Consider the following 27,230-nt stretch of genomic DNA (forward strand, 5'->3'; position numbering starts at 1 on the left):
TTTACACCTAACGTAGTCATATTTTAATTAAATATTGTCAGTATATTAACACCTAACGTAGTCATATTTTAATTATATATTGTCAATATATTAACACATAACGTAGTCATATTTTAATTGTATATTGCCAATATATTAACACCTAACGTAGTCATATTTTAATTAAATATTGTCAAGATATTAACACCTAACGTAGTTAAATTTTAATTAAATATTGTCAACATATTAACACCTAACGTAGTCATATTTTAATTATATATTGCCAATATATAAACACCTTACGTAGTCATATTTTAATTAAATATTGTCAATATATTAACACCTAACGTAGTCATATTTAAGGGAAAACTTCATACAGCTTAAAAACGATTATAAATTCATACAAGTTAAAAAAATGAGAAGGTACGTACGAAAACTCAAATGGTTGGCCACACAAAGCGATTCCTTAACAACAGGAAAATGATAAGCAATGAAATGCCCATTAATTCGAGCTTTTATCTGCTTATGAAGTAACAGCCTCATACTCTGATAGTTGTTAAGATAGGCCGACGCAAAAAGCTAGGCAGAAAAACTACCAAAAAGACACCATTTTTAAAATATGGTAACAGAAGTATGTTAATTATACAATGGCATTGTTGTGCACGATTGTCTCTATGAAGTGTCGGTACTAATAATTCAATTTTACATGGGTTTAAGACTCGCGTGATCAAATTAAATAGTGCCTAGACAGATGACACCAGAGTCATATCTCTGACTTATGCAGTTTTACGATTTTAAAATACAGCATTAGTTACTTCCAATTGTGTTTAAAAAGATCATAGCTCCAACACACCGACAATATAAGATCCACCCCTAGCCATTTGATGAAAACTGGCCCGCTCTCCACCGGCCATGTTTTTAACAAACCAAACAAAGGTGGTGATGGTGTTGATGGGGTTGGCGATTATGGCGTTGATTATGACGATGGTATTACTGCTGTACATGTGATGATGCAAATCAGAAAAAAGCACAACAAAAACAAATCTTCTATAATATAAGAATTAAAAAAAACGCATACACTGTATTTATTATTTTTTAAATAAAACAACCGATAATTATAAATTAAAATATATTAAAAAAAATAAAAGTCGAGATTTATGCGAAAAAGACGAGTAAAACATTGGCAATAATAATCAAGTACAAAGTATAAAAATTCAAACAAAAAATAATACTAGCAAACACATGAACATGACTGATAGAAAATCAAACAATAATGGTCACGGATAAATACATGGCAGTCGTCAGCACAACACTGTTATTGTACAAACTTCTGCTTTAAAAAAGAACATCAATTAATTTCTTTAAATCGCGAATATCCAAATCGAAATTTTGGATTCAAATATTCTGTTTGTTTTCTGATATTGGAATATTCGTTCTCACCTAAACATAACTTCTCTGCTTTTCGTGTTAAGTCGTTATGGAATGTATGTATTTGATTATCAAACATTTGAAATCCTGTGCGTGTATGTTATTATGTAATGCCCATGAATACCTCTGAAACCTGAAATAAGACTTTAGTCCCGCGTGTCCTTTCAGTAAATTTCTGGGCCTTATCAACACGCCTTATCCGGTCAAAAAATAATGTTTTAGCTGCCGAAATGTTCATATATATCCAATATCACATTAAAACGAAACACTAAATTTGCCGAGGTAATTGTTTTCTCTAAAAGGGAGGCTACCAATCAAGCTGCATATCGGCTTTACTCCAGACATATTTGCCTCCCCTCTTAAAGAACATTTTCTCGTCGAAGCCGCTGAAATTGAGCCCATTCTCCACGCCTACGTCCAGAACAGATCTTGATGGTTCTTTTGCACCCTTCGTGCAGTCCAAAAACCGCATCTGTGGAAAAAGAAATCAGGGGCGCTCTGAGAAAAACGGGCTTTAATTAATGTGCGTACAGTCCAAATTAGCCTGTGTATTCGTACACGCTTAAAATTGACGACACTTTCCGCCATTATGGTATATTTCATTTAAAGGAAGTACATTGTATCTTTGTTGCGAAAATCCAGTTTAGGGGGAAAGTGTCGTCCCTGCGGACTTCATAGGATAATCTGGGACAAAACATTACGCACATGCATTAAGCCCCTTTTTCGCAGAGCGAGGCTCATATGCATTTATGTTAGCTATCTGTAAAATACTATGAGCAAACCATTGTCTCATAAACATACATTTTATGATGTCATTTTGATTACGAACACGTGCATAAGGGTTGTCGGCCTACACACGTCGGTATCTATATAAACTGCATTATCTGACATATTCTACATATACTACCAAATAATTGATTACTCTAGTAAAGCAATGTAACAGGCGATACTGCTCAGTCGTTTGCGGAGTTTTGTCTTGTAAAGAACCAAACAACTTGAGCAACATTATCTCTCTGCTGTGTACCAAAACGTAAATTTATATGGGTCAGGTTGAATTTGATAAACTTACATATTCGTCAAGGATCAGGTACGAATTCTGCATCTGAAACAAAAACATATAAACATGTAAGCAAAAGCCGAACAGAGTAAGAACTAATGTGAAGCAGTAACGTTAAGTAGTACAACGCTCAACGTTATAAAATATCGTGGCCATCACTGTGAATACGGTCTCTGTAAGCTCGAATCCCAGTCCGTCCACATTAATTGGCCACTCGCCTGGTGTCAATCAAACTCAGGTAATAATCAATCAGATTTCGTTTATTGCGGCCACATGGTCCGACAAACAAAGACTGTCGGAGTAATGGAATAAGCGTTTTTATGAAAGCACAACTTAGTGGGCGGAGCGATCGCGTATTTGGCGACTGGTCAGTTGTACGGGGATTTGTATTGAACAAATTATACAGTCTCCATCCCCCCCCCCCTCTTCCACTGATTTTAGGCAGGCAGTTGTGAGAAACTGTTGTTGTTTTTGTGTACTGGTTAACCACTTTATCCAGGTAATGTGTTCATGAAAAGCGTGGTTCCGGTTCACAGACCGCGTTAGGGCGAATATAACAATCCGAACCAACCAAACATAACGCGCTCACCTTTTCGTTAGATTCTGGCACCAGGCATTCGACATCCTTGTGTCTTCGGAGAAATTCGTCAAACTCAGCATTGGTGATGACAAAGGATTCTGCCCGTCTTAGTGCATCCGGACCGGTGTTTTCACCGTCTATCAGGAGGCACTGAAATACCTTGGGAATACGAAAACGACATAATTAGTCCTTATTGTATCACTTGATCACATTTATTGCAAAGATTCAGCACCAAGTAAAGTTAAGATTCAGCAACAAGTTGAGTCAATGATGACAGTTAGATAAATGTTTTTGCTAGCTACGCAGGTGTAAACAGGAAACAGTAGCATTAACAAACATGCTTAATTATGTGAATGTTTTATGCTAAGCAGAAACCGTATTCCTTATTTCAGAAACATTACGTGACATATGATAATCAAAGAGAGGTCATGTTTAAAAATCTACATGCATGACATTTCATAAAGTAAGTTTATTTTTTTCTCTAACTTTTGCCTGGAAACTTGTGTTCTTTATCTATTTTAATGATGGTTACCTAGACCTTGACTCCACCCACCTTTAAAACCCAATCCCAAGCGAGGTCTTTATAAGTTATCATTAAATGACAGATTAAATTTAATGGAAATACCTAGGTATTTATCAAGTCTAATAATAAGCGGAAAACGTATGCCTATTTTCAGATAGATAACCTTTATACCCATTTACATTTTATATAATCGGAAGCAATGTATTGAGATAGGTTACGTGTAAACATCATCGCAAGTTATCTCACATACGCTACGCTTCTTGGTGTACTGATATTCTGATAACAGAAACAATGGAGTGGCCTTGGACGAAGTCTTGACACATAAATACATTTTCATAAAAATACCCCACTTCGTTATCGAGGTTTTAAGCAGATGCCAACTCGACCCACATGTCACCCGTCGCATGTTCTGTGCAAACCTACTGTAGCGTAATGCGATGGAATTATACCGCACACAACTCGACGCTTTCAAAGCCCAAACATTTTTATAATCAACACGATACATGCGAGACCAAATTGGGCCTATTGACAAAAGCACATTGCGAATTATGTATCCCCGGCAGTCTGGCGTTTGCCATCTCTCTTAATACAAAACGTACCTATCTAAATATACATAAAAGCACCAAACGAAAGTATGTCATAATGTCAAAAACATAGTAAAATGCGTCAATTTAAAAGGAAATTTTCAGATAATTAAACATAAGGTGTAATAAATAAATGCCACTTCGTTACGCTACCTTCCACCTGCACGGATTCAGGTGCATTATTTCCTCCACCATGTTCTCATCCTTGTTGTGCGTGTTCACAACTGTGTTCAGTTTGAATGCCACCCGCAAAAACATAACTATAAACACGTCCGCAAGGACTGAAGATTTTGAAACGTTTTTCAACTGTGTTCAGTTTGAATGCCACCTGCAAATACATAATTATAAAGACGTTCGCAAAGATTTGAGATTTTGAAACGTATTCACAACTGTGTTCTGTTTAAATGCCACCTGCAAAAACATTATTATAAAGACGTTCGCAAAAATTGGAGATTTTGAAACGTGTCCACAACTGTGTTAAGTTTGAATGCCACCTGCAAAAAACATAATTATAAAGACGTTCGCAAAGATAGGAGATTTTGAAACGTATTCACAACTGTGTTCAGTTTGAATGTCACCTGCAAAAACATAATTATAATGACGTTCGTAAAGATTGAAGATTTTGAAACGTGTCCACAACTGTGTTCAGTTTGAATGCCACCTGCAAAAACATAATTATAAAGTCGTTCGCAAAGATTGGAGATTTTAAAACGTTTCCACAGCTGTGTTCAGTTTGAATGCCACCTGCAAAACATACTTATAAAGACGTACGCAAAGATTGGAGATTTTGAAACGTGCTTAGAACTGTGTTCAGTTTGAATGCCACCTGCACAAACATTCTAATAATGACAACGTAAAGAATCGAGATTTTGAATGCATATTATCAATGCATGATCTTTAAACCAGCGCATAATGTCGTAATTACTCTACGTTTTCGGACACTTAATTATTTTTTATTCGAAAATTTAGATACGAAAAATATCCAAAATTACAGGTCTCCAAAAATTGAGAGACACAAATTAAGACGGCCGAAACTTATATTGAAATAAAAGCAATTAATAAATCTACAATTATTTTAGTGTGATTTATTCTTCTTTCTCTGCTCAACAAAATCAATACAACTTCACATTGTCTGAAATGATATAGAACAAAAGTTAAGAACATAACAGATTATGATTCCTTCATAGAACGGATCAGTTTGAAATGCTGTTGAATGAATCAATTGTTGCCTACCGGAAGCATGGTGTTTTACCCAATTACACGAATGTAATAAACCATTGACCTCAGGCATGCATCTGCCAGGTTTAATGACCTTAATCCGGTTGTAAAAAAACAAACATGATCGAAGTGTCACAAGATAAGCGAAAATAGGGCCGTAGTCTGTAGAATAGCGCTGTAAAATCTAATGTCCGAAAATTAAGAGACATTAATTATGGACGACACCCGTATGTCCGAAAATTGAGAGTCACGAAAAATAATTATGTTTGCTAAAAAAGAGGGTGTCCGAAAATTAAGAGTGTCTGAAAAAAATAGAGCAATTATCGGTAATCATGCAGATGGGAGTCTTGTCAATAGCCGAAAGGCTTATCAGCAATATATGATCGTAAAACCTGGTCACAACCATCGTACAAATCGAAGGATAATCAACATCTAGCTGCTTATCATAAATACATGACCTATAAAACACTGTTTGACCATCGTACAGAGAGAGCTTATAAATTCAGCGATTAAATTATTAATTATTATCGAAAAACTATTATCATCGGTGCACTACTTAATTATCGGCGCACAGTCTTCGCACAGATCAGAGCCTTATCCATAATTTATTGATTATCATCCGTGGACCTTATAATCGGCGCACAGTCTTCGCATGCTTATGGATAAATTATTGTTTATCATCAGTGTATTACCTTATAATCAGCGCACAGTCTCCGCACGGATCGAAGGCTAATCAGATGAATTTTCTGTCCTTGCTGTCGACCGATCTTCTCATTTGTATCGGCATCAAAGCTGTCGCACGAAACAGCCAAAATGTCCAAAAACTCACCTGAAGAGATATTTTACGGGTATTTGATTCGAGCCTCGCTAAATGAAAACGGAGCTTAATGCATGTGCGTAAAGTGTCGTCCCAGACTAAACTGGACTTATCACAAAAGCGGAAAGTTTCGTCCCTGATTAGCCTATGTGGACTACATTTAGCCTGTGTGGACTACATTTACCCACGTTTTCATAGAGCAAGGCTCATATTACGGACAGCTGTTAGAAGCGTTTAAACAGACCGTTCAATCTAAAAAAGTGTCACTTATCTGTTCCCCCCCACACACTTCCTAAAGTATCATTCTTTTACCTTACATTTACGACATATATTTGCGAACTAGACTACGATATAGCTCACATAATGGTGACGCACTCATATTACTCTAACGGCAAATTTATGTGTGGCAAAAAAGAAAAACAAGTTTCCACTAACATCGACACAATTTTGGGGTAGGTATCGGTCGGCTGAACTTGTTTTCTTCGTTTACGTTCTTAATAATTAATTCCCGGTTTAATAAGAATATGCATTGCCTTGCAGAAATCATCGTTATTTATCATTATTTTGTTTTTTAATAGTCTTATGTGAATTAGCTCCAGTTAATTTATATGATCGCATGAAGCAAACATGATCGCAAAATTAAAAGTAATTTACCCGGTAGGGAATTTCGCAAAAATGACCGAAGACTCAAACTGCAACACAACAGTCAAATTACGGATCGGCGCGTGAAAAGTAGGGTCGGTTGGGTAAGCGGAAACAAACAACTTGTTTCCGCATTAAGGCTTACATTGCGATAAGGCCTACTATCGGAATGGTAAGAATTATTATTTTTTGGCCTTGGGTTGTTTACAAATCCGATATGGATACTACTACATGATAAACCGTTATTGTTTACAAGTTATAAAAGCATGTCAAGACGGCATGCTTCGAGTTATTTGAAAAAGTACGTTACATAGGTCATTACTTTAAGTGTACACAAGTGTCCATGACCGGTAAACGATCTACCGTCAAGGCCATCGTGGTTACACATTAAACAATATAGCTCCGCTATAATGGTTGTAAGAAGCGATATTATTAAACCGCTCTTATAATAAAATTTCCAAAACTTTTTAGGATAAACCTTAATCTGTACTTTTTATTGTTCACATGGTTAAGAATATTGTGTTTGTATATGAACAATATAATTCAAGTGCAGTTTTTACTGCATATTCCATGATCGCTAAATATTCCATTTTTATTTAAAAAAACACAGATTTTTTTATAAATAATTGATCTAGTGTGTTATGAGATGTTATGATTTCAAATGGCGTATTTTTACCGCACTTAATTGATTCATTTACGGTTAAGATCATGAACAAATTATGTACATGAATATGGGGACGATCGCAAAGTATTATTTATACAATTTCGAACGAATATTCCTCATTTACAAAAAAATAGCTATGACATCATTTTAGAAGCATACGCGTCAACGTTACAAAATGCCCAGTATGCCTTTTGGTTCTCTGAAAATGACAAGAAATAAAGAAATAATCATTTTCAGAATTTTTTTTTTGAACATCGTGACGAGCATAAACAATCAACCAAAATATCAATATAAAGAAGTGAAACTCCAGCTGCTGGAGCAGTATTGAATTTTCATTAAAAACAATTAGTTGGTCCTTTATTTAAGGCAAGTGACCGATTGCCCAAACAGTACAAAACAGCACAATACAGCACAATACAAACCAACATAAACACAAAATATGAATAAAGCTGGGGTCACCGCCTTGGAACGGTCAATGCAAAGCATTGGGGGTTTAAACCTGGTTATAGAGCGCTCAACCTCACACTTGGCCCAGCAATATTCATAATACATTTAAGTGTAAATAAAATTTAACGTCATAGCATTGTAACTCAAATTAAACAATAATAAAAGAGAATTAAAACGCATTCAATTTAATTACTATGTAATTACTCAATTGCATTTAAGATACAAGAGTAACAGAATTACAACTTTTTGACGAACGATCAAATAAAACTATTAACAATTGTCAACTACATTCTTTCTTTATAGAAAAGATTTGAGAATGTAGAATCATAGAGTTAATATCTCAGATAATCATCGCGCAAATACAGGAAGAAGCAGCAATAATGGGTGTAAAAATTCCATATTACATAGCTTGGTTGTTTAAGTGACTGCTAAACAAATTAAAAATAATTCAATCAAACAAGAAACGCCTATCAGAGAGAAAATATAAATAAAATGGAACGTTATAGACCCAATGACCTATGCATGTAGATTACAACTGGGAAAGTCGGTCGTATGACGTCACAAAAATCCATAATGACATAATGACGTGAACAAATTCCAAGGGCAGTACTAAATAAAAATATTAATGGGGCTGTGCTACTAATAAAACAAGTTTACGTCATTTAATATTAAGAAGCAAATTAATACAAATGGTAATTCCATTAAAACGACATTATTGGAATCAAACAGTATATAGGTGTTTTGACAACTGAAGACAGAAATGACCTGATGTACGAATTGAGTCCAAATGTAGTTTACATGCAGATTTGTTCATACGACACAATGACACAATTTTATTCAACAGTAAAAAATGCCTATAATGTAGTATTAATGCAGATTTGTTCATACGACACAATGACACAATTTTATTCAACTGTGAAACATGCCTATAATATCACTAATGATTCCAAATTTTAAGGGAAGAAAGATATAGTGAATCGAAAACCATCAAACACGTGTTTTTAAGTACATAAGCATCGTATCCTTTTGATAAAAACAAGTTAATTAAATTGAAAAGTTTAATATGAACATTTGGTTTAACATATTTTAATTTGCGGACACGCTTCAAAACATCTCCGTAAAATGATGGATGGGAGATTCCATTATTTAAATGCCATTTTAAAGAAACATTATATTTTGAAATTAAATCACCATACTTAGAGTAAAATCTAGCAAATTTATTTCTTAGGTTATGATACAAAAAGCCTTGTTTTAGCAATTTTTTAGTTAATATTAGATTACGATCATTAAAATCTTTAATACACGAACACGCTCTGGCATAACGTACCAACTGCGAAATGTAAATATCATAGGAAGGTCCTTCAGGGATGTTGCCATCTAGAAACGGAAAATTCACAATTTCAAAGTTAAAATTGTCCCGTTTGTCGTATAAACTAGTTTTGATCAAATTATTATTAATAGTTAAATGTAAGTCTAAATACGCAGCGTCTGTATTGGATATACACGATCTATTTAAGACTAGTTCTTTTGGGTAGATTTTGTGAATATATTGTTCAAATAATGGATTATCTAAATTAAGTATGTCATCAATGTACCTACTAGTAAGGTTAAAACAATTAATCAAATCTACTTGCTTAGTTTTAGATAATTCTAACATAAATTCGCTTTCATAACAATATAAAAAAAGGTCAGCTATAAGTGGCGCACAATTAGTACCCATAGGAACGCCAATAATTTGTTTAAATATTTTACCATTAAATTCAACAAACAAGTTATCCAAAAGAAAAGTAAGTGCTGCACAAAAGTCAAGACCAGTCCAAATGATGTAATTATCTAATATCTGATTAGTAAAAAAGCTGTTTTAGTGTTTAAAGCTAGATACAAACATTTCTCTCTAGCAAAAGTTTTTTCAATCAAAGAAACAAGTTTGGATTTTATTAAAGCTTGAGGAAGCGTTGTATATAGTGTCGAAGAATCATAAGTATTTACCTGTGACACCTTATATTTTTTATTTTCAATTTTATCAATAACTTCTAAGGTGTTTTTTATTGACCAAAATAGGTTAATATTACTATTTTCATAAACTTTATTACAAAATTTAGCTATATGATATCTAATAGCACTCAATGCAGATGTAAGATACACTGATAATTGTTTGGTGGTACAAGACACTGAATTAGCGATAAAACGACTTTTATTTGGCGTCTTATGTAATTTAGGTATCCAGTAAAGTGATGGCAATTTCTTGTCAGTAATATTGACTATTACATTGAACTTTATGCATTGGGCAATATGGTCGGTAATAATTTCATTAGGTTGCTTATTGTACTCACAATATGATGTAGTTTGTGAAAGTTCTTGTGAAATAGTTTGAACATAAAACACTCGTCATATTATGATAACATTATTAGCAGCCTTATCAGCAGGAACTAATACGAATTTAGATTTTAAGTCTTCAAGCAATTTACAGAGATTTTGTTTATTAAATTTAGGTGAATGTGGTAGGGCCAAAGGATGTGTATCATAAAAACATATTTTATTCATGGCCATACTAAATATTTTTGTTTTCCAATCATTGAGTGCAATAATTTCAGCATTTTCCTTCCTGCACCATTTAGTGCAATAATCATGTAAGGATGTTACGATATTCTTAATGCAGTCATCAAAATCAACAGGAATAGGCAGTCTGTACTTAGGGCCTCTGCGTAGCAAATTTCTAAGGTTTTTATTTTGAATGAAATTAAGGTCCCCAGTAATAACATGTCCAACTGGACCATATATATATTTAGAACTAGTACAGTCACATAATGTAGGACAATTTCTTATTAAATTTATATCTGTGGAAATAGAATTATAATTAAAGACGATACTTCTTACAGGTTTACTATATTTGTAGCAAATAAGTGGTGATTCAGTATTGCGGAAATAAGGGGGAATCAACCGACGTACATTTTTATCATTGAATATTTGAGGAAGGTCAATTAAATCAAGACCTTTGTTACAAAACTCAAGTTTGATACGATTTCTAGTTTAGTTAAGTACATTTTCAATAAAAGGTTTAAGATAGTAGTCAGTGAAAGATTCAATAATACAAGCACATTCATATAGAGGGTCAGATTGAAGTAAAATAAGTTTACATTCCTTATCAATATGCGCCAGCGAAGAAACAGAAAGAGTGCACTTAGTAATTTATGTTTACCCCCATTTTGTAATACTGTGTAGCAATCATTTAAAGAAAGCAGACGTTTAAATTTACGCCTTAAGTTACCATTTTTCCTAATGCCATGTGAACGTTTATTTCTTAGACGTTTACTAAACAGAGAAAATGAATTAATCGATTTATTTTTAGAAATTGTTCCAACATTTAGAATATTATCATTTAATCCAAGTGGGTTAGCTGATTGCAAACGTTTAATCCATTCAAATTCTGACATGCACCTTGCTTTTAATTGGCACTGACTTGAAGTACTATTATTAAAAATAAGTTGCTCCACAGGATGAATTGAACTATTAGTTACGCTATGACCTGTTTTATTAAAGTGCTGGTAAATGAAGTTATAAGATTTATTGTTATTTTTAATTAAACAAAAATGTTCCCTAAAACGTGTTTTAAGTGATCTACCCGTCTGCCCAACGTATTGCGCACCACAACAGGGTACATTTCAAGTAATAACATAAACCACATGCATAGAATTTCATGTCAAATTTACTTGTTTTTAAAAAATAATATGAATACATATTGTTCTTGGCCGGATGATTTCTGTTGATTTTTCAAGAGACACATTAATAATCAATGCTTTTCATTATGTGAAATAAGCGAAGCTGATACGTTGACGACCTCATTGAAATAACAAAGGACGAAATCTTGAATGAAACCAAATCGTGCGAATGAAACCAAAACATGCGATTTAACTTAAATATCTAGATATATCATGATTTGCAAACTGTTATAAATTTAATACAATCGTTGACTTTGCTACCCATGACGATAACGTAAGTTATATTAAACATTGATAACGCTATTTTAAGACTGCTGATCCAATGTAGGTTACAGGTGGGCTAAACACACGCTATGTAGATATCATATTACTAAAAACTAAAACTGAATTTAGCAACGACGCTGACATTTGACTCGTATTAGATAACACGTATATATGTGACGAACTGCGAGTCACATTATCTAGTGGGATAACTAAAATTGATTTACGCAATCACATGTGCAAGTAAATATTGTGTATTGCACATCTTCGCTTCATTGTGATGATATATTTGAAGTATGAAATCAAACGCTAAAAATATGGAAGTAGTATTGGTAGTAAGCTCCATAATCAATCAACATTGTATGCGGGGCGACCGACCAACAGAGAGATTAAATGAGCCGCGTTCTGGGAAAACTTGGCTTAATGCATGTGCGCAAAGTGTCGTCCCAGATTCGCATGGGCAGTCCGCACAGGCTAATCAGCTACGACAATTTCTCGCTTGTATTGTATTTTTCGTGTACAATATGTCTCTTCTAAGCGAACATCCAGTTTAGGCGGAAATTGGCGTCCCTGGTTAGCCTGTGCAGACAGCACAGGCTAATCTGGGACGACACTTTACGCACATGCATGAAGCCATGTTTTCCCTAGAACGCGGCTCATGCGGGGGTATGATAGCACTCACCGTACTGCTCAAACCAGCGCTCCGAGATGAGACTACCGTTTCTGACGATGCTGACGCTCTCGACGCCCAGCGTCTGTTAGCAGAACTTAACCAGCTCCCCGACGAACGCTCCCTTCTTCACAATGAACGGTTCGCCACCGGAAAAGTTGATTTTCTTCATGCCTTAAACAGGGCCTTGTTGCTTAAAACTTAAACGGATAGTTATTTTTATATCAAGTTATTTATGTGATTTAAAATGTTACTACTTTGGTGTATGTTTTAATTATTTGTAAGCTATAATAGTTTTATAGTAACATTGCTCTTAAAATTAATTTTGTTTGGGTCTGAGTTAAAAGACAGTTTTGATTGTTCAGCAACCGGGCCCAGAATAACCTGATTAAGAAATTGAAACGTCGTTTATATGCCTATACACTTATGTGTATGTGAGCCTCGCTCTACGAAAAGGGTGTTTATAAATGCATGTGCGTAAAGTGTCGTCCCAGATTAGCCTGTTGAATCCGCAAAAGCTAATCAGGGACGACACTTTATCGCTTTTATTGTATTTTTCGTTTAAAGGTCGACCCTTCCAGTTTACGCGGAAAGTGTCGTCCCTGATTAGCAATCCGCACTGCAAAGGCTAATCTGGGACGACACATTACGCACATGCATTTAACCCCCTTTTCACAGAGCGAGGCTTATGTATTTTTTTGATGATTCATAAAATCCGGTTGAATGGTGAGATTTAAACATACGAGTTTTTCGAAGTTTAAATCTCAACAAACAAACACTCATCGAGGTAACGTTCAAAATTTCTCACATCAAAAAGTAACAAGGAACTCAAACATCATACAGACATAATGAATGCACTCTGCATATATGAGTCTGATCGCTTTTAATCAATTCAATAATTTATTTCCTTTGTATTATAAGACATTTACGATTCTCCAAATAAACATCAGTATCTAGAAGATTATATTTTCTTAACTCAACAAATGACAGCTCTATTGTCTTAAACAAGACATTTTCGACGACGAATCGCGTGAAACAACTACTTCAGTAGGCTTCATTCTATGAAAACTGGGCTCAGCTTACGTGTCATTCCAAATTAGCTTGTGCAGTCCGTGCAGGCTAATCAGGGACGAAACTTTAAGTTTAAAGTGGATTTTCGATTAGAAGAGTTTTTCTTCAAACGGACAATTCAGTAGACGCTGAAAGAGTCGTCCCTGATTAGCCTGCGTGGACTGCAAAGTCAGCACAGACTCATCTGGAATGACTCAACGGGCATGCGTTAAGTCCAGTTTTCGCAGAACGCCGCTCATATCAAAGTATATTGATCAACCACTCACCCGCATTTTTCAAGAGTTCTAGCCCTCTCTTCGCATTGTCAAGCGGTATCACAAGCGATGTTTTCGCAGTGTGAAAACAAAATCCGCACTTGTAGTTGCATTTCCGCGTGAAATGATAATTCACGCTTAGTGGGACTACTTTTTCGGCGTATTCATCCGACGGCATGGCAGTCGGCATTGTCGTCGGCAGTTTTCCCGCCGGCAGTTCGCCATTTTGCAATTTTATTTCACCGCAGCACGTGTTTTCCGTGGCACACAGATTATTTTTAGGTTCTTTCAGTTTGTAATATAGCCGAAAGCGATTAATCGCAAGCAGGAACGCAAAAAGCGCCGCGCAGAGTAGGCAAGCGGTAGCTGCAAATAACTCCATCATGATAGCAAATGTTAAATAAATTTCGATGCTATGCTAGATGTATAGTACTTTCTGAAAAGCAATATTTCGCACAACAGACCTGTTTCGGCGGCTGAATATATACGCTAGAATGAAATCTCGCGCGTTTAATGCAACCTTGAGCTTTTCAGAAAACGTATCGAAATTCCCGGCAAAGATTCCGGTCTACTTTCGTTTCCCTATATCGAACTATAAACGAATGGAGTTACAATCTATTCATAGCACGCGCTATAAGCGCATACGATTGGAAAATCCGGCCTGTTTGTGCAGTGCCAATACGCTTCCATCGCTGGATGACGTATTTAGTCGGAAGCACGGACCAATAGCGCAATGTTTCCAATTTATGATCGAGTTAAGCGGAGATGACTTCCCAAATATCAGAGCGAATGGTATAGCCAATGGAAATTACATAATATGAGACTACCTATTGCATTATACACTTTGTCAAATACAAAGGACTGATAGTGCGCCATAAGATAATTATTATAATTCTTTAAGCGTAAATAATACACGTTTCTGAGGCGGAACCAGGATGTAAGGGGGGGGGGGAAGCGGTGCGAAATAAAAATATAAAAGATAGGTCATAAACCCAAAACAGTTCATTTATTAACAGTCTAAAAATTGAAAGTGTCCCGTTGCTAGTGATTCGGCATTGGAACCAGTTGTTGAGACTCAGCATTGGAACCCGTTTCGCGTGACTCGGCATTGGAACCCGTTGCGAGTGACTCGGCATTGAAACCCGTTGCGAGTGACTCGGCATTGGAACCCTTTGCTAGTGACTCGGCATTGGAACCCGTTGCTAGTGACTCGGCATTGGTACCCGTTGTTAGTGACTCGGCATTCGAACACGTTGCTAGAGACTCGGCATTGAAACTCGGTACGAGTGACTCAGCATTGGAACCCGTTGCTAGTGACTCTGCATTGGAAATCGTTGCTAGTGACTCTTCATTGGAACCCGTTGCGAGTGACTCGGAATTGACCAGTCGGTTGTGACTCGGAATGGACTAGTCGCTGGCGACTCCAAATCGGAACCAGTCGCTGGTGACTCGGAATTGGAAACAATCGCTGGTGACTCGGTATCGGAACCAGTCGCTGGTGACTCGGAATAGGAACCAGACGGTGGTGACTGGGAATTGGAACTAGTCGCTGTTGACTAAGAATCGGAACCAGTCGATGGTGACTCGGCATTGGAACCCGTTGCTAGTGACACGGAATGGACCAGTTACTGATGACTAGGAATAGAAACCAGTTGCTGGTGACTAGGAATTGGAACCATTCGCTGGTGACTCGGGTTCGGAAGCAGTCGCTGGTGACTCGGAATCGGAACTAGTCGCTGGTGACTCGGAATAGGAACCAGTCACTGGTGACTCAGAATTAGAAACAGCCGCTTGTGACTCGGAATCGGAACCAGTCGCTGGTGACTCGAAACAGGAACCAGCTGCTTGGGACTCGGAATTGGAACCAGTTGCTGGTGACTCGGAATCGGAACCAGTCGCTGGTGACGCGCCATCTTCGGAACGCCTGCTGCAAGGCTCCTCAATGTTTTATCCACTGTGAGCGGACAAGACCTCTTCCGATGGTCATTTTCAGTCTTTCAGAGCAACCCTCATTTCTCTCAACAAAAAAACGCACTCAGCACGTAATGAGACAACGTGATAACGTAACGCAAACTTAATCCCAAACTTCAGGGTTGCAAATAACAGTAGCGTTCTTCAAGCTTGTATCATTTCAAGCGGACAGACCGACTGAACGATAGACGTGAGGTTTGTATGACAGTGGTTTTCGAAGAAACCATTTACCTCTGTTTCAAAGTTAGTATACGTTTATTGCGATTAACTATCGGTTACTAGTATCACAAAAAGCTTTTACATATTTGTCGGCAACGTATTAATTAAAAGTACTTAATTTCGATCGAAAAAACCCTGTGCTTAGTTCAAGGCCACATTATGTCAGATGGCACATCAGTTTATAATAAATAGTGTGGGAATAACAACTCACGGTCTCAAACTCATCTGAAAACAGCACAATATATGTAAGTCGAGGCCCTGGTTTAGCAGCTTGATACGCAACTCCTTTGTTTTACTTTTTAAGTGATAGAACAGACGAAGGCAAATATAGATTATGTTTTATTTATAATCTAAATTCTCTAACCTGATTATATAGTATTCGTGTTAATGCCTTTTTATGATTTCATGATAACCAAACATATTTTAGCAAAACAATCACCGGTATACGTTCTTTGAACCCACCCTATACATGTAAAACTAGTTTAATTGTTATAAAAAATTACTTCGTAGCCCAATGATCCAATTTAAGCTCAACAGAGCATGAAGTTCACAAAATGAGCTGTTGTAATAATTTCCATTTAAAAAACGCAATAAGATATGAATGACTAATTTGAATGTGTAGCAATAAAACTGCGTCATAATGAAGTACTAACATACCATATACGTCAATGGTGGAGAACAAACTAATGTTAAATACATAATATGCGATTTGAGGATACATATCATATGGTCTCTTTATTTACGTGCACAAATGTGCAGTTTGAGTATACGTGTACATAGATTCTGCAAATATCACTATATATACTTGTATCAAATGTCTTGGAAATCTGAACTTAAGTTCTTAACTGAGTATGGATTTTTAGAAAGTATTAAAACGTATTAAAGTATTAAATTAAGTATTAAATCAGAATACCGGTATACGACGTATATATTTTTACTGTTCAAGAGTATTCTGGTTCAAATCAGAGGTTACATCCGGTGACGAGCCGGATCATTTTTCAGTCATCCATGTAAAAGTCATACATGAATTATTTCTTAAAGTTTCGGAAAACAAAATCAACCCAGATATATCAGATATCGTTTGAATAAAGTACGGACAGACTGCAATCTAGTAAAACAGTGTTGAGATTAGGTAAGCTATAATCAAGCTATATTCATTACTCGGTTTACATTAAGCACGCTGACAAGCCGTGTACACTGCGTGATATTGCAATGGTTGTTGTCTGCATTTGCAACCTTATCATGTTCCGAAAATAAGCATGGTGCAATAATAGCTATGTATAGATTGATATAAAAGGCGCATACAATACCTGGATTTCATTTGCAGTCGCAATATATGGAGGATAAACTGTACGGTCAGGTAAGAATTAAAATTTTAAGAACGCGCGCGAAGGAGCGGATGGATGTAATTTCTTTTTTCAATTTGTTTACATTTGTTTACGTATTTTTATACATTTTATAAAAAGGAAATAATCGTCGTGTATCGAATGCACTGTCATTTTTTTTGGACTGTCTAGGTTTATGAAGTTCTTAGTATAGTATATCGCTTTGGAAGCGCATCAAGTACATAACAAGTGAATTATTCGTTGTTAAAACATGGTGGATTTGGAAAATGTTTATTTCACGCTTGTTCATTATCTTAACAAGACATAACGTGCCTGCATTTTAAAGTTGCTTTCTTATACCTTGTATCTGTTTAACTCACCTGTATTCATTGTGATCATGTTGATCTTTTGTGATCGCTTTATGTCAGTCGTTCATTGTGCGCCCGTCGTCAACATTAACCTTGTTAACACTCGAGCCACATTTATTGTCTTATTTTTATTAAATGTGGTCATACTATTTTTCCCAATGACATCTTGGCCGAATTCGGAACTTGGTCATGTGATATTTAAAAATTTGGTCACTAGGTCAAATTGAAGAAAACAGCTTGTGAACATTACAGAAGGCACATGTATGGCTATTGTAACACATTGCGAATACTATATAAGTCACATTTATAGTCTCACTTTCATGAAACCTGATTAAAACAGTTGTTTTAATAATATCTCGTTGAAGTTGGAAATGGTTTCGGTTCATCGAAAAACATGGCCGCAAAATTGCGGAGTAGTTTTTTTATTGCCATAGAAAAACCTTGTTAACCCTCTACATGTCACATATATAGTCCAATATTCATGACACTCGGTCCAAGTTTTTGTTTAATGACATCTCAGTGGAAATCACAAATGATTCCGGTCCGTTGAAAAACATGGCCGCCAGATAGTCCATATAAACGTACCCACAGAGCCTTTGATAATTTTTGCAATTGCGGCTCTAGGGGTACGTATGCACCCCTTTATAAACACAATCGCAGTTTTGCGCACATATTTCGTTCGCATCACTCAACAGACGTTCTTGGTTACCAATTAAGGATAGCGATGAATAAACTTCAAAAACACATTAAATTCACCTGAATGGCAGCCTATGGACTTGATCCTTTGCATTCAACCTAAACAACACGTCAATATTTCAACACACTGACATTTTGATTTTGAAATTACGAACAGTGTAAATATTCGAAGACTGTTTGACATCGTTATTGACTTGGTTACATCAAATATCACGATGTGCAAAAGATTGGTGTACTGCGACCTAACCGATAGCGACACGTTTTGTCGGCAACATTACAACAGTTCCCAATATGGTGGATAGAACGTACGAAAGAATAACAACGTAAATAAAAAGCAATTATTTCTTGCTTTAATTGTACCATTTGCATGAGTTTGAGCTTTAGACCGGAAAAAGATGATAAGTGTTTGCAGTATCAGTGTTCCGCAGCCTTTGCAGTGGTGATAAAATGTTGCACCTTTGAACAATAGACGGTGCATTGCAACTCCCAAAAACCCTTTGGGTTATAAAGTTGAGAGTTGAATTATTGCCACTAGGCCGCCAGAGGGTTGGGCAGTTTGTCTAATTTGATGTAAGATTTCTGGTCCAATCTTCATGAATCTTTGGTCGAAACGTTTGTTCTTATAATCTCTTGGTAACACCTAAAAGTCACATTTATTATTTGTTATGGACCCGTCTTCAATAAAGTTGCTCGGATCATTTGTTCTTATGACATCTCAGCCGAGTTTGGAAATGGTTCCTGTCCGTTGTAAAATATAACCGCCAAGGGGCGGGTCAGTTGTCCATGTATGGCTATATTAAAATCCTGTTAACACTCAAGATGTCACAGTTTGAGTCTAATCTTCATGAAACTTGGTCATAAAATGTATTCAAATGTTATCTTCACAGAGTTACAAAATCGTTCTGGTAAGAACATATTTCTTGTTTTGAAATCTAAGCCGAGTTAAAAACTGGCTATCTTTTGTTTTGAAATCTAAGCCGAGTAAAAATTTGGTTATATATATATATATATATATATATATATATATATATATATATATATATATATATATATCAGCATGTTCCTGTTTCAAATTAATTGACATTAACGGGTGAAGTACATACCAAGTATTGATAGATTTTAGCTTTAATGTACACGCATTGAATAATATGTGTAATGGGAAACCTATAACTATTTCCAATGAACTATTTTTAGAAAATGGAAATCCGACAGTAAATGGATATAGGGATCCCCATTCATTTTGAAATCAGTATCATAATAATCAGAGATAAAACTGAACGAACACTCAATCTGGAATGCGGCACAAAACGTGTATGGTCGGCACCAAAAATTTAAATAGCTGAAAATGTGCTTTGGCGCCACCTTCTGTCATTAGCGCCATCTCATAGGCATTGGCTCCATCTCTTTTGGAAAACACCGAATTATCTATTAGATCGACAAGAAGTCAATTTTGTTGTCCATGGAACAACTTAAACATGTCAAAAGCAATCCTTTGACGTTGTTAGCGATTACATTGGGATACAATTTTCTCGTCACCCAGGCAAAACACTTCGGTGGTCTGTTGAAATTTGTACCACGCCATAACGTGGTCATCACGTTTCCAAATTGGTTGTTATTGTATGTTTCTGTACATTTGTGGATGAATAAATATTCGCTTAATATCACCACATAGCCCGATTGTCAAAATTATGCAAAATACGTTGAAAAATACACACATTTACAACTAAGTCACTATGTAGAATTATCCGTGATATTTCATAACATACGGTCCTTAGCGCTACCTCGGAAGTAGAATTGGTTCATTTAATTTATCAATGCATGTCGACAAACAGGTGCCGCCCGTGAATTACGGCCGTGAATATACGCCTTATGAAATGGACGTACTGTATTTGCTAAATTTTATTTTTTGGAAGGGCAAATTTTTTATCTTGCAATCGATACCAGGTTTTCAGTGTCTGAAATAAATTAAGGGCATTAAGAATGCTTTTAAATTGTATCGTTTGTTACGGGAACAAATTGGATTTGATTTAGTTTAATGATAACCTAACTCAAGATATAAGCAATAACATATTTAACCTTTTTTATTGATCATTCGTTCACCCGTTGTCTATTTTATTTAGCTTAATGCAATACATACAGTGATTTCAGTTCAGTCATGAAATATCTGTATTCAGTTGTTTCTATGTCAGATTATACATATGCTAATTGTATTCATTCAAAATGTAGTTTCATCTACTTATATTACTATTACAAATATCATGACTCTATAATATAGTGAAGCTACAATTTATTCATTTGATTGTTTTTCGTAATGATCGAAGTAAGAAAAAAGATCGAACACTCAATCTAGAGTGCGACACAAAGAGTGTTTGGTCAGCACCAAAAATTAAAATAGCTGAAAATGTTCTTTGGCGCCACCTTCTGTCATAAGAACCACCTCATTGGTATTGGCAATGCATCGCAAATAGGAGGTGCCGCCTGTGATTTACGGCCGTGAATATACGCCTAATAACATGGACGTTATATATTTGCTAAATTTTATTTTTTTGAAGGGCACAATTTTTATCTGGCAATCAATACCAGGTTCTCCGTGTCTGAAATAAATAAATGGCATCAATAATGCTGTGAAATTGTATCGTTTTGTAACGGGAACCGATTGAAATTGATGTAATTGAATAATAAACTCACACAATATGAACGCAATAATATGTGAGCTTTTTTATTGGTCATTCGTTCACCCGTTATTGTGTATTAAATTGAGCTTAATCCGAAGCCTACATTGATTAAATTTTAATCATGAACTATCTGTATTTAGTTGTTTCTGTGTCAGAGTTATATAGATGCTTTTTGAATTCATTCGAAATATGACTTATATTACTATAAAACATATCGTGACTCTACTGTATTCCTAATGTAATTTGAATCAATGGTCGACAATCACACAGCTCACTAGCGCTTACGTAATCAGTTTATGCGCTGCACTTATTTGGAACATCTCTTGAAAAATAGCATGGTACGATTATTGATAAAATACTTTAAAGTCGCTCATAAATAAATTCAACTGACAGGGACGCGTTATGAGATGCCGGATAAGACGTCCGAGGACAGGTAATGTACATGTTAACAATTAAGCAACAGTAGTATCAGTTATAAGAATGTAAATCATGTAGTCGTGCTAGATTACAAATGCGGACGTTTTCTACGTAGTTTCTGAAAACTGTTTGTACTGCAGTAAATTGCATTTCATTTATATAATAATGGTATTATAATGGCGAAACGAAACGAATATATACGGGCGAATGCAGAACTAATTGGTGTTTATTTATGCATTATATGGTTTGGTCATAAGAGGAAATAGCGTAAGTGCTATAAAAAGCATTCAGCGGGAAACCTTTAGTGTTTTCCCGCGAAGTATTTTTATAACAATCGCACTCTTAATATAGTAACATGCTGGGATTACCCGCGGAGCAGGTAAACAGGTATGAAGCACGATCACATGTAAAGTAGCTTAGGCGTAATCGATTTATAATAGCGCAATACACACCTTTTGTATTCCTTCAATACAGGTAGCTTAGATTGCTTTAAACTATGTATGTTTATGGGCCTAACTAAGTACAAGAAGTGGACTTAATAGTTCGGTGAAGTTGAAAGTTATACATTAAATGACATATGTACAATGGAATAACAGTTTTGTTCTATATATACATAAATAAGATTGTTAAACTCTTCTATCGGACTACTTAGCCAATTACTAGCTTCCATATTTACATTATACAAATTAAGAACTTATGTCCATCCTTTAAGAAAACATCCCGAAACTATATTCCTCGGAACGAACGTTATTGCCTTATTTGTAAACAATGGCACAATGTGGATATGTTCAGTATCTTTAATTACAACACAGGTATATTAAACGGGCTTACAACAGTGTCCCATCTATTGAACATTTCGACACCTTATTTGCATCAACATGCACATCTGCAATGAGCATTTGTGTGCAGTTGTAATTATGTAAATGAAGCTTTAACCAATTGCAAATTATTTTTGAATGCCACAAGCACATTCACATTAATACGTGTAATGGTAGTACTGTCTTTCAAAGAATTATTGGTCTGCTTCTTCACATTATTATTGTATTGAACACAATTTCTTATTTTGTGAAATATAATGATAGGTGGTATCAATTTATATAAAATAAGCATCGGACAAGCGGGAGTAAATCGTTAAAACTTGAGACATTAAGTTTAAACCTGTCTAAGCAAGGTTAAGAATATAAGAAAGGTTACTAATACCACCAAATGACGGTTTGTGAACATAAACACTGAACGATATTTAAGTTGGCTGTAGTTCGTGAACACTTGACAAATATGTCAATCATTCGGACTTACAGACTTGAAATTTTTGTCAGTCCGAATCAGTTTCTGTCAGTCCCACTGTCCGACTAAACTATTACAGCAAAACACAACAAAAGAGAGTACCTATTTGATGTTTATTGGTTTTGATCACATTAAAATACAATAAAAACATGTCCAAAGTCGATATAATTAAACAATTATTATATTAATAATAAACCACATATAAACCAAAGGTATTCTTTTTAGACTTCTTTTTGTCAAACTGTTTTTTAGCCTGCACAGCTCTACAAATCCGTGTTTTTGAAAAGTAAGGGTGACATCCAATCAAGTTTGACTTAATTGCACATCCCCATTCACACTACTTTGGATGACTTCAATTTCTGTTTATTAGCCAATTTCACAAGTTTTAAAACAACACCTATTGTTAAAATATTTTCTCTTAGCTGAGGTGGTTGATTTCCAGGTTCAATTAAAAGAATGTCTATCACACCTATTTCTTGATAGAAAGGCCAATAATAATTACCACCATCCATTCTTGTTGTCTGAAATAACACAAAACATATTGCTACAAACTATCAACAACAAATCAAAACATAAATATCCCTATGTCCGAATTTTAAAATATCCGAAATCAAGTACATCGGGTGAAAAATCTAATTTTGATTTCAGAAATTGTTGGTGTGTAAATTAAAATATATCCTTCCCAGAACAATATAATAATGAAACTATTTAACAGAAATGCTCACAAATGCCTGTTGAAACGAGTTTTCATGCGGTTTTTGTTGTGGAGAAATTAAATGGAACAAATAAAATGTCGGACGCACTCGGTTGCTTTTTTTAACAAAGACCGTTGATTTTGAACTCGCATGTTATAGTCAATTCTAATCCAACTTTAAACATCAAAACATCAAAATGAAGGTAAGAAAAAAGGATTTTGACAGAAGTTGAACAAAAAGCATTTACCTTCTATTAATCCAAAAGCATATTATACACTTTGAGTAATCTTTTTGAAACCATTTTTCATCGGTCGGTGAACCATTGTGTCAGTCGGACCGATTATCTTTAATCAATTGTCGGTCCTTAGAAAAATTTGCCGGTCAGGACCGGCGGACCGACGGTTTTGGCGAACCCTGTGGGCCAAATTAATTTTTAGCGAGGCTGTTTTCGGAGAAAACCCGAGCTATTGTCATAGCCAGCTCATCGTCCGCCGTCCGCCGTTGGCGTCGTGCTAAAACCTTAACATTTACCATAACTTTTTAAATATTGAAGATAGCAACTTGATATTTGGCATGCATGTGTATCTCTATGGAGCTGCACATTTTGAGTGGTACAATTTCAAGGTGAACATCATCCTTCAAGGTCTAGGGTCGAAAACACAAAGTCAAGGGAAGTAATAAGCTTTAAATGGATATAGTTATCTGACCTGCCCACGTATACATTTTTGTTAAATAAATCAAAGCGGCGCAATAGGCGGCATTGTGTTTCTGACAAACACATTGTGGTAAAAGGTCAAGGTCAATGTCATTTTTTACGGTCTACGGTAAAACATACCAATTTAAGGGAAGTTATAAGCTTTAAAGGGAGATAATTATAAAATATTGAAGTGTACCTCATGGAGCTGCACATTGTGAGTGGTGAATCTACAGTCACGGTAGTGGCTTTTAATTACTTGCTACTAAAATAGTGATTTGTTACAGACAATTATTTTAAAGGGAAGTAATTTATATAATTATAAATCTCATAGTATATATGTCCTTACCAAGAATTGAAGTTCTTCCACAGTTACTGCACATATTTATTATTTAGATTATGTATAACCCAAATGATTAATTTGTCAAAGTGTTTTTTTAATGATATAATTATAATTTATTTGATGTTCATAACATACCTGTGGATTTATGTCCATAGATACATGATCAACTCTGGCTCTCTGTTAAACCACACACATAGTCACTTATCTTTCCTTTAGTAAAGAGGTTTTTTCAAAATTATGTATTAATGTACACTTTTTGTGTTTCACACTTATTTCAGGCTTAGCTAGATGGTGGGGCTGGGGCGGGTGAGGAGTGGTACCGAAGGCTCTCACGTGCTTCAGCTTTATCATCTGGCGCAGCTGAAGACTGTCTAATATGTTCCTGGCGGACCATCACGGGAAGTGCCCGGGCATGACTTGGGATGGTTCGCTGGGAACACCTTTTTCTTTGTAATGTACTTAAGTATACTGTTTATTGTTCTTGATGGTTTTTAAGGAAGTGTGAATTGTTACTATTTATATTTATTGAATAATACCTCTTTATTATTAACTAATTAAGATCCGCTTCATTTAGGTTGGTGACTGTCTATTTGTTAAAACTGTTTTCTATTTCTCAAGTTATATCTATTTATTATATTACATACGTGCAGACGTTTAAATACTGTAACAACTTAAACATCTATATATTAAACGTGCAGACGGTGGAAATCCTTTTCTTAATTCATTATTAATGTTAAACTATTTACTAAAGTCACCTTGTTCCGTACATATTCATTTAATTCTTTTTAGCGGATACTTGGGGCGTTATACACCCCAAATATGTGATGAATACATTTTATGAAAAAGAAAAAAAACCTCTGGCTATGATCTCTTTTAAACCACAGGCCTTGGTTGTCAGTGATGTCTGACATGGTCATAATTGACTGTGAGACCCTCCTTCTCCCCCCCGGTTGGATTGGACAAAATTCAAGGGAAGAAAAACCTTTAAAGGGAGGTGATTTCTATACCTGCCAAATGATAAATATAAATTGTAGTTCAATGCGGCGCAGTAAAGGGCATTGTGTTTCTAACAAACACATCTCTTGTTGGGTTACTAGGTCAAAGGCCAAGGTCACTGTGACCTCTAAAAAAATATCTGACAAGCTTTCGCAGCCGAACGTGGCACCCGTTATGCGGTGCTCTTGTTATAAATCATGCTGAGATCCCAAATTTTAACTTTTTCAAAAGCAAATATAGTTAAACTTTTCCAACATTTGAAAAACATGCCAATACTGATAATTACAGACTAGCATTAAAACTTGGTTTACAATAAAACAAATACTTGTACTCACACAAAATTTATACATGTTTTTGGCTGAAAAGAACGTTCACATTTACCAATTTTCTACTAAACCAATATTTTTTTTTGAAATTTAACCAAATCTACCTCGAGACTATGATACTTGCAACAAGCGACCGATAAGTGACTTAGTTTAAATCATCGTTCAAACACAAAGTCTGCCGGAAAAATTCCGCGAAATCCGAAATATACGTCCTTTAGATAAGTGTGTACTTTTCTTGGTTTCAATATCAACACAAAGGCTTTCTTATAAATCGGCTTGATTCAAAACAGCTTTGTCTTATGAGCGTCTCAAATGCAGAGGCAATATTATATTTGGCGTCAAAAATGCCAATCTCGACGAATCCCATCGTACCGTCATGACAGGATTTCATGAAGCAGAGCTCATATGTATACAGTCAGCCAGTATAACTGAGTGAAAAGATAAACTTTATGCTAATGCACCAATAGCATGCATATAAACAATGTATGTTAAACAGTTATAATCTAAATCAAATTTATGAGTTTTGTTCATGGACGTTTTTTATTGTAGATGATGAATTCCACTCAAAAGGCCATATACTCGGATACTATGTTGACAAGAGGAATGTAACATATCAAGGAATGTATGTCGTTTTTATGCTTTTCCATTAACAAAGTCACCAGTACATGCTAGTGGTGCAGTATGGCCGCTAACACACACCTGTTTGGCGACAAGGAGACCAATAATTGGTTCAAAGCGTGTATAGGACTCACTGTTACGAAGGAAGGACTCACTAACTTTCTTTGCGCAGAATTACAGAAAGTACACACCGTTGTTGGTAAAAGTTGTGGAAACTGCCTAATTGAAAACCTCATCCAATGTCCGACAAACCCATATTGTAAGAAGAGGAAACGGAATTATTGTCCTTTTCACAAATCACAGAAACCGCAGCCATGCCCGATTTGTGATACAGTTAAACATAATATCATATTACACCACAGATATGGTGGACCTTCTTGGAGGAACACTCGTGCGGAGAAGTGGGCACTAAATTATTGGGAAATAGGCAAATGCTTCCTCCCTCCGGACGGATATAACAGCATTTCCTCGGTCCAAGAATCGGACTTTAATGGTGTGATAAGCATCATGTTGAATTGCCTACATTTCCAGACATGTCTCTCCCCCTTATGTTTATCACCTCTACCGCCTGATAAGCAATGTCCTCTAGAAAAGGTAATACAAAGCACGAGTTAAGTGTTTAAACAGTAGTGTGTCTATTTGTTTTACTCATATCTGAATGTGTTTGCGAACATTAAAGAGTATTTCAT

General features: G+C 35.6%; 1 protein-coding gene and 1 pseudogene across 3 annotated transcripts in view; one reads left to right on the top strand and one right to left on the bottom strand.

Moving 5' to 3' along the window:
- Nucleotides 1–1,458: 1,458 nt before the first annotated feature.
- On the bottom strand, nucleotides 1,459–14,104 carry LOC127839573 (radical S-adenosyl methionine domain-containing protein 2-like; annotated as a pseudogene).
- Nucleotides 14,105–17,393: 3,289 nt separating this feature from the next.
- LOC127836851 (uncharacterized) overlaps nucleotides 17,394–27,230 on the top strand; it is a 37,134-nt gene continuing 27,297 nt past the window's right edge. For 2 of the 3 annotated variants that reach the window (XM_052363473.1, XM_052363475.1), the window contains exons 1-2: nucleotides 17,394–17,464; nucleotides 26,473–27,135. The gene's annotated coding sequence lies outside the window, so the exon portion shown is untranslated. Of the gene's footprint in view, nucleotides 17,465–21,472; nucleotides 21,602–26,472; nucleotides 27,136–27,230 lie in introns of those variants that run through there. The other variant, XM_052363474.1, reaches the window with a different exon arrangement.

Source organism: Dreissena polymorpha, chromosome 7 (assembly GCF_020536995.1).
Source record: "Dreissena polymorpha isolate Duluth1 chromosome 7, UMN_Dpol_1.0, whole genome shotgun sequence".
NCBI classification, from domain to species: domain Eukaryota; kingdom Metazoa; phylum Mollusca; class Bivalvia; order Myida; family Dreissenidae; genus Dreissena; species Dreissena polymorpha.